The sequence below is a fragment of the Rousettus aegyptiacus genome, unplaced genomic scaffold (assembly GCF_014176215.1).
Source record: "Rousettus aegyptiacus isolate mRouAeg1 unplaced genomic scaffold, mRouAeg1.p scaffold_m13_p_12, whole genome shotgun sequence".
In the NCBI taxonomy this organism is placed as follows: Eukaryota; Metazoa; Chordata; class Mammalia; order Chiroptera; family Pteropodidae; genus Rousettus; species Rousettus aegyptiacus.
The window spans coordinates 63,414,963-63,423,489 of NW_023416287.1; the positions used below are offsets into that span (position 1 = coordinate 63,414,963).

The 8,527-nt window shown below is 34.7% G+C and overlaps 1 pseudogene; it reads left to right on the forward strand.

Moving 5' to 3' along the window:
- Positions 1-711: 711 nt before the first annotated feature.
- On the forward strand, positions 712-830 carry LOC118610293 (annotated as a pseudogene).
- Positions 831-8,527: the final 7,697 nt, after the last annotated feature.

Here is an 8,527-nt window from a genome sequence, read left to right on the forward strand (position 1 = left end):
CACCCAGCTGGCATCCATATTGATTACTCAGTGCCCAGGTCCAACTCTTTGCTAAATATTTTTTATATTATCTCTGTGCTTAGCTCTGAATAGTTCAGAGTGTGGTTTAAAAAGAGAGTTCCTAAAATGGGCAAGATACTGGGAAAGGTATGAAAATTAGCTGCTAGATGGAGAATAACAGGCCTACAGATTCTTTTGGCAGGAATGACAGGAATTTACAGCAGAGAGTTCAATAAAAAGTTAGCATAAGTAAGTTCATGTGTTCTGCAAAGTAACAAGCCATTTCAAAGAACTATAAGCTCTTTGGTAAAAGTACTATCCTTGCTATAAGCTAAATCCCTAGGTCTCTCTTCCTACCAGGTTGCTATCCCTTAGCCCTTTCTGTAGAGACTTTCTCTCAGCTTGGGGATCTGACAAGAAGAGTAGCCTCCGTGGAAATAAGTGTGTACAGACTCTGATGAAAAATATACAGTCCACCCTATGACCAAGACAACTCCAAGTCTTCCTCTCCATAAATATGCTGGTGCGGTAGAAGAATGAGTGTGAGGAAAGGGGAATTTATTCTTAAGATGACAAAGTTCTAGTCCTGAATTGACTAAGAAATTGTGGAATTTGAATACTTTTACCTGTGAGTGTCTAGACAGAGTTTTTTTTCCTGCTCTCAGATGGAATTTGGACTTGAGACTGCAATTATTAGAAGGTACAGTAATACTCTATAGCCATACTACCCTGAACAAGCCCGATCCCACCTGATCTCAGAAACTAAGCAGGGTCAGGCCTAGTTAGTACTTGGATGGAAGACCACGTAGGAAGACCAGGTGCTGTAGGAGTGAAAAAAAAAAAAGAAAAGAAAAGAAAAAAGAAAGAAAGTAGTTACATTTTTGCATACCCGACATTGTGTCCCATGTAAGTTACATTTACTGCTTAGTCTGGATATAACAGAAGAATGACTTGATGAGAAAACTTTCCTGGAATAAGTTGGACAGCATTTTCCATGATGGTTTGAATTGGAGATGAAGTAACATGTAACATAGAAGGGAAGCTGAGACGGTTAGGGCTTGGATTCTGGAATTTGGAATAAAAAGGGTTTGACAAAAGGGGAACACCTGAAAAGGCTTGGATGAAAAAGAAAAGATAAAGAGGTATCAAAAGTATTCTGCAGTTTCATGCATGCACAGCTAGAAGAAGCCATGAGGTCACTGAGCCCTTAGCAGAAACCAGAACAGCTGTTTGAGACCATCCCACCTGTGTGCATGGTCGGGTCTCCTAGCCAAAGGAGTTGGGAGGTTCGAGGGAATTTTTTTATTTTGAGTGTGGCTGACCTTGGATTAGAATAGAGTGTGTTGGGGGTGACAACGTCACATTCAGTAGAGTCAAGAATAGCAGCAAGATAAGAGGAAATAACAGGAGATGTCTCTAAATTTTGGCACAGAAGTGAGAGCCGACACCACGAGCTTAAGCGAGAGTTCCAGGAGAAGCGAAGCAAGGCAAGTTGAGGAGAAGGGCACAGCCTGAGCCGAAGCGATTACCTATCAACATGACATATCTCATTTGGCTTTATTTTTCATTTGCTCTGTTTTCATATAAATTTTTAAAAAAGAAGACTGAATTGTTTTTGACCAAACTGATATAGTGCAATTTTTAAATATGAACTTGTTCTAGACAAGAAATTTGGTCTAGAAGTAGCATTTGAATTGTTTTGCAAACTTTTCATCTTATTATGCATTAACAAATATTACTCAGTGGTCATTAAAATTTTTCTTGAAAAGCTTTGGACAAAAGTTTAAGCATTAAATTTCTTAGGTAATATAGTCTGTGGGCTATTTTCTGAAACGGTAAAAACTGCTTCTCCAGATTTTATCTAGTAACTACAGTATTGTAGTTTTGATCAGTGAGACTTGTAAAGATTAATCGTAATGTTGTGGTTGGTTCCAACTAGTCCATGAATACAATACCTTAGATAGCAAGTATCTGTATCTATTTCAACCATCACTAAAAACTAATAGGAAAATATTCTTATCCATTAACAAACCAAACAGTTTATTCTAAACCACAAAAGTCTAGTTCTTGAAAAAAACACAAGCTTTTGTAAATAGGAATAGGTCAAAATTTTATTTTCATCTGAGGAAAATGTTGAATTTATATTTTGAAAATAATCAACTGTTTTACTTATATAAATACAATGAAACATACTTTATATATCGAGTATTATCTGGTTTATAGAAATATTTGCAAAAAAAAATAAGGCCATTTTCTCTGCCTTTATTAAGCATCTGTTGTTTTAAAATGTCCAAAATAAAAATTTCTGTCTTAACATACTTCAAAGTAAATATTTTTCAAATAAGAATTATCATTAAGGAGAAATGAGATGTTTTCAACAGCAAGATAGGAATAATATGAATGTGTGTCACAATCTCTGCTTGATTTTAAAGATGAACTAAATAATGATCAATAATAAAATATAAGTGAAATATGCAACACTTATAACTCTAGTTTGCTGGTTCACTGCTTCCACAAACTTAGCTCAGTATTTACCTATGTAATTGGTAGCTCATTTATTTCCTTGTTCATTCAACAAATATTACTGAGAGCCTAACATGTGTACCAGGCACTTTTCAGTTCATGCCTCTCAGGGAGCTTTCATTGTTAAAGGATGTTTGTGAGCAGACTTATTAGATAAATTCAGAAAATTTACATTAAGTCAAGATTAATCAAATTATGAAAATGTCTATATTACCAAAGTAGAGGCATTTGTTCCTTTAAAAAAATATATTTTTCTAAATGAATTAACATACTTTAGAATAAAAATTAGGTACATCTATGTATCTTTGATTAATCTCAACATCATGTAGTATCTTGATAGCGGATGTATTAGAGAACTACAATGAAGTTCTTATATCTATTAAAATTCTTAAACTATTGTGAAATGTGTGCTGCATCTCTTTGTTATTAAAATAAAAATAAAGTCCTTCTTTTAAAAAGTTGGATGACTTAATAGCTTGTTCTACCTTAAATGTTTATTTTGATTGTGCTAACATCATAGAATCTCATCATGATTATGTCTTTTTTAATGTTTTTAAAGTCCATTACCTGTTTGTTTGGTCCTTAATATTTTTAAAAATCATTTTGAATGGTCAGTCCTTCCTTTATTTTATACTATTTTTTATCTTTAAATTATTTTGTACTTACAGCACTTCAATTATTTTTGGCAATAGAACCCTGAGAGAGGGGGTTGATAAAGAGATGCAAAAATGTAGACAATTTTTCTTCTTTTCTATTTTGTTATTTATTTCAAAATAATTTTTTCATTATTTTGTTAATCAAATTTACTTACTTCTTTTTCTTTGTGTTTATTATTTTCCTAATACTTTGAATTTGGTGCTTTTTTACTTTTTTTTTTTTTTGCTTTCAAATAACTTCTTTTAAGTCAATATATTTTTATTTGGTTGTTTCCCAAAGCACACATAGTGAACTGACTGCTTTTCATTTCTAAATAGTTGGTAATTTCCATTTTGGTTTTAATCTTTTTTTTCTTTTTTTTTTTTTTAACTCAATTATCATAAAGCTCCTGAGGAAAAAAATAAAAAGTAACATTTGATAGACTTTTTGTTTTCTGGGCTTTTTCTTGTCAGTTTCTAATTTGACAAGAATTTTTCTCTGAGAAGAGTATTCAATGGCTAATGAATAATAAAAATTACTTTTGCATGTCCTTTACCTTAGTTCGTGAGAAGAAAATTGGAAGTGATATTTGATAACAGCATCACTCAGAATAGTCACCTCATTTTTAATAAGCATAAAATACCTTCAGTGGTATAATATTCAGTAAAATGCCCACTGAGAGGATTATTCCTGAAATTCAGACACACATATACCCCCGCCCCCCACACATATACCTACAATCTACCCTGCTACTCTGAACTCCATTTGCCTTCTTCCATTATTTTACCAATGCTCGGTGAGAGAATATATAATAATTCAATATTTGCATAAATAAGCTTTATATGGGGAGTAAAATCTACCATAACATTGTGATCTAATGTCATCTAATAAAGACTTGAATTTGTCATCTCCTACAAATAGTGATATGTTGGCATAAATGGCAGAAAGAGAATCATCATTGCTTGAGTGTGTAAGCAATAAAACATGCGTGAATAATACACACGACAATTAAAAGAGACAGCAAAAATAAATAACACATTAAATTCCAAAGTAGCATGGACACTTGAAACTATATACTTGGCATCACATGACAGACAAAATCATTCTATTAAAATATATTTTAACAGTTTGTTAAGAACTTAAATAGGATACACAGTGGAACATCAGGTGCATTTAGTATTTGCAAGTGTTATGAATGATACCTAGAGATTTGACTGAAGATTATAAAATCTTAAGCTGAGCACAGGGTGTTCCTAAGCACAAAGATGTGCTCTAAGCCCAAAGATGTTCACCCTTTAGAGAGTAGATGGGTTTTCTCAGGCCAGGGATACATGTACAAGGGTTCCAAGCCAGAGAACTTTTGGGGCATATTTTCTAAAAAGAGCATATAAAGGAGAGAGATTTTTGTGTTTCCTGTGTATTCAAAAATTCATACATATTTTATTAACAGAAACCTATATTAAAGTCAGCTGCAATATTTCTGAGCATTAATTCTCTAGAAAGTAATTTCTTCCCTTTTTTAGAATTTCCCAGTCTTCAACCTTTTGGGGATGAAGTATATTTAAGCCTAATTCCATAGACAAAACTTGTCCCATTTCTTCTCTGGTCCTAAAGATCCACTGAGCAAACAAATGGATTTCCAGTTGCTGTGTGAGTATAAAAAGTATATCAGATTGGAAAAGGAATCCAATTTGGTCAACTTCCTATTTCCTTCCAAACTTAACTCAGATGTATTGCCGTCACATTTGTTCTGAGAGTTTGTGTATATTTCAGTTTAAACTTTGGATTTTAGCAGAAGTAGAACTATAAAAGGACCCTTACCTAAGAGAATTAACTGGAATGTGAACTGAAGATCAGTTGGAACCTCAAAAAAAAGTTAACATCTACTGAGAGCTTACTATACTAAGCTCTACACTGAGCACATTACATGGGTCATCCTCTTTAACCTTCAAGACAATCTTATTAACTTGGTAAAATTAGTACCTCACATTACAGATGAGGTACTTGAGGCTTGGATACATTGAGTAACTTGCTTGAAGTTATACAACCAGTAAGTGGTAGAGCCTTGTTTGAACCCATGCAGACTCTCCTTCCAGGGTTCTTAATTGTTGGTAGTCTTAACCATTGACAGGCTGCCTTCAGGTACATCCATTCTTTGGGCACATTAAAACTTCAGAGTCTCTAGTAGAAAACAGAGGCTAATAATTGAAGGAAAGAAGTCTAACTATAGCATTTGAAATACTGTCATCCCCTCTTATCTGTGGGAATATGTTCCCCTGGGTGGGGGCCTGAAACTACAAATAGCGCCGAATCTTCTACGTACTGTTTTTTTCCTATACATACATACCTATGGTTAAGTTTAATTTATAAATTAAATTTAAGATACAATAAGAGATTAACAACAACTAATAATAAAATAGAACAATTATAACAAGATACTGATAAAAGTTATGTGAATGTGCTCTCTCTCAAAATATCTTATTGTACTGTACTCTTTTTCTTGTGATTAAATGAGATAATACAACGCCTATGCGATGAGATGATGTGAGGTGAGTGACACTGGCATCGTGACGTGGCTTTAGGCTACTACAAGGGTTACTTGAACATGAGCACTGTGAATGCAGCCAAGACAGTCAATCAGATATCCGAGATGGTTACTAAATGACTAATGGGAGGATATGTTGGACAAGAGGATGATTCACGTCTCAGGCAGAGCAAAGATGGATGGCATTAGATTTCATCCCACTACTCAGAATGGCTCACAATTTAAAAAAATGAATTGTTTATCTGGGATTTTCCATTTAATATTTTCAGTCTGTAGTTGGCTGCAGGTAATGAAAACCAAACCTCGGCAAGCAAAGCCATGGATAAGAGGGGACTACTGTATACTTGCAATTACTAAAATATGATTTGTTCTGCAGAAACAGAGCAGAATTTATTTGAGTGATGAGGGCACTTACAACCACATCTTCGTAAACAGATATGCAAAAAGGAGATCTCAACATTATATTATGCCCCATGGGTCTACTGAATGGGTGGGTGAGCCTGCCTTTCTCATTTCCAAAACCCAAGTTACTAGAGTTGAAGTGGTACCTTTGGCCCCATGCAGAGAAAATTAGGTCCCAAAGCTGACTATATATATATTTTTGCTCATATTCTTTTTAATTATCATTCACTTCCTCACTTAAGCCCTGCCTAAAGGAAAGACAGATGAAATGAAGTTTAAAGCAAAGCTATGCTTCTTTACACTGACGTATATAAATTTGAAATAATTTCCTAAAGAAGGATGTGATATTCAGCATCACTTCACTATTCAGTGATACACTGCTGCATTTCCCAGTATTAAAGCCAAATCCGTCAAAATTATGAGTGTCTTCATCCTCTTTTCTTTCCTCTCAGAGTGTCCTTTCTTTCTCACAAGATTCCCTCTTTAAACTCAGAAGCACTAAGAAATCAAGTACCTTAAAACCTCATGTTCTTTTTACAAAGTGTCACCAAAATACCCCCGATTTCTTATTTTTAGTCTCATTTATTTGGTTATAGTTACTTGTCTTTTCACTGTTCTTTCCATGTATAATTTTATGTAAAAAGAAAATAAAATATGTTCACATTTGGCAATATCTCTTTAAAACCCTCCACCAAACAACCAGCAAACCAGCTTAGCAAGTTTGCTGGGTAGGTTCTCATATGAATAATTAGCCCTGAGCAATGAAACTGTCCGGCAACACCTCCTCTTAAAATCTTAGATCTATGTGAGACTAGAGGAGTGACAAGAGAGGTGTGTGTTTCATGGTGCATCTGAATATTAACCAGGGAAAGGGAATTCTTCCTTCGCTTTTAATGTGCCGGACTTGGGCACCTTGGTGGTGGTCTCGGCAATCGTGCTGTATGGTGGTGAGGGATCCTCCGTTTGCATCCAGTAGGCCCACTGCTATCTCACCCTCTGTCAGTCAGAAAAGCCTACTTTCTTGTCTCTCAAACCCCACCTTCAAAAGCCAAAATTACATGACTCATTTATTTTGATATCATCAGAGTTTTGCTGACAACATGAAATTTTCACCTGCCCTATGTTAACAGGTATAATAATCCTCAGGTCATTAGACAGACAGAGTTGGGCCTTGGGTAAGAGCCTAGAAATGAAATTTTAACTCATCGTTTACTCCAGTCTTCCTTTCGCCCTTTCCTCAGGGTGGCTGTTAGGGAATCAGCGAATTGCGACGAAAGATTGTATGGTGTCAGGACCTGGAAGTCACATCCAGTAATTCCATCGAAAGAGTCATAGACTCTAACCATTATCCATAGTGACTGAAACTGTATCTTAAATAACAGACACACAAATAGATTAACTCAGTAATGGATATATTGGTCTACATACTGTGGAATATATTTGGCTTTTTGATGAATATGCCAATGATTCAGTGATTTTATTCACATCAGAGGAGCAATCATTTTGGGGAAATAGTTTTAGTAAATATGTTTTATTGTTTTTATTAGATAATAAAATCCTTGAGGCAAGAACAGTGTTATCGCACTTTCTGTATTTATCACAACACTTGAGGAGGTGACTGACACATTGGCAATAAATACTGTTTGGATGAATGACTTGAGTAGGTGACCATTTGAAAATAACACAGAGAAGTGCAGCTATCTGCAAAGAACCCCATGTTCTTATCTACATTCATTCATTGCTGATTTTGAAAAATTTCAAATCCCTTAAATGTACTGAGTCTTAGTATTTTAACATATAAAGAACAGAGTGAATAAAGGTGCTCTCTAAAGTCATGTTCATTCATTCGACAATATTTAATGCAGAGTAAAAGATGGTGTGTTTCTGCTCTGAGTATATATGATGAGTGAATGGGTGGGAATAAAGAAGTGAAAAATCAGTGATTTCCAATAGTAATATCTGTTATGCAGCAGGTACAACAGGGGAAAGGTCTAAGAGTTAACTCCCCTAGGATGTTCTTTTTTTTTTACTTCTCTTTTGTTTCTAAATAGGAATAACAGACTTTCTTGAAAAAAGGTCCTGACTATGAGACTCAACTGTGGAATGTTTTACAAATACAGGTTTTAAACGTTCCACAGGAGATTGTGGCAAACACCAGAGACACAGAACAGAAATCATGAAACCTTCGGTGTCTTCATTAGAGTTCCTGTGGAAACGCTAGTGTCTGCCAGGGTCAGCAGAGAATTTACATACGTATAGGTGAATATATATTATTGCATATTTATAATTACATATATAAATATAATTTGTATTTTCGTTGTCTCTAAATGTGAGTCCATAAGCAATTTTATTTTGAAAACCATTCAAAGGTTCCCTGATTTCCTTACTGTCCTTAGTCAGTAAGCCTACAGACTGACTTGA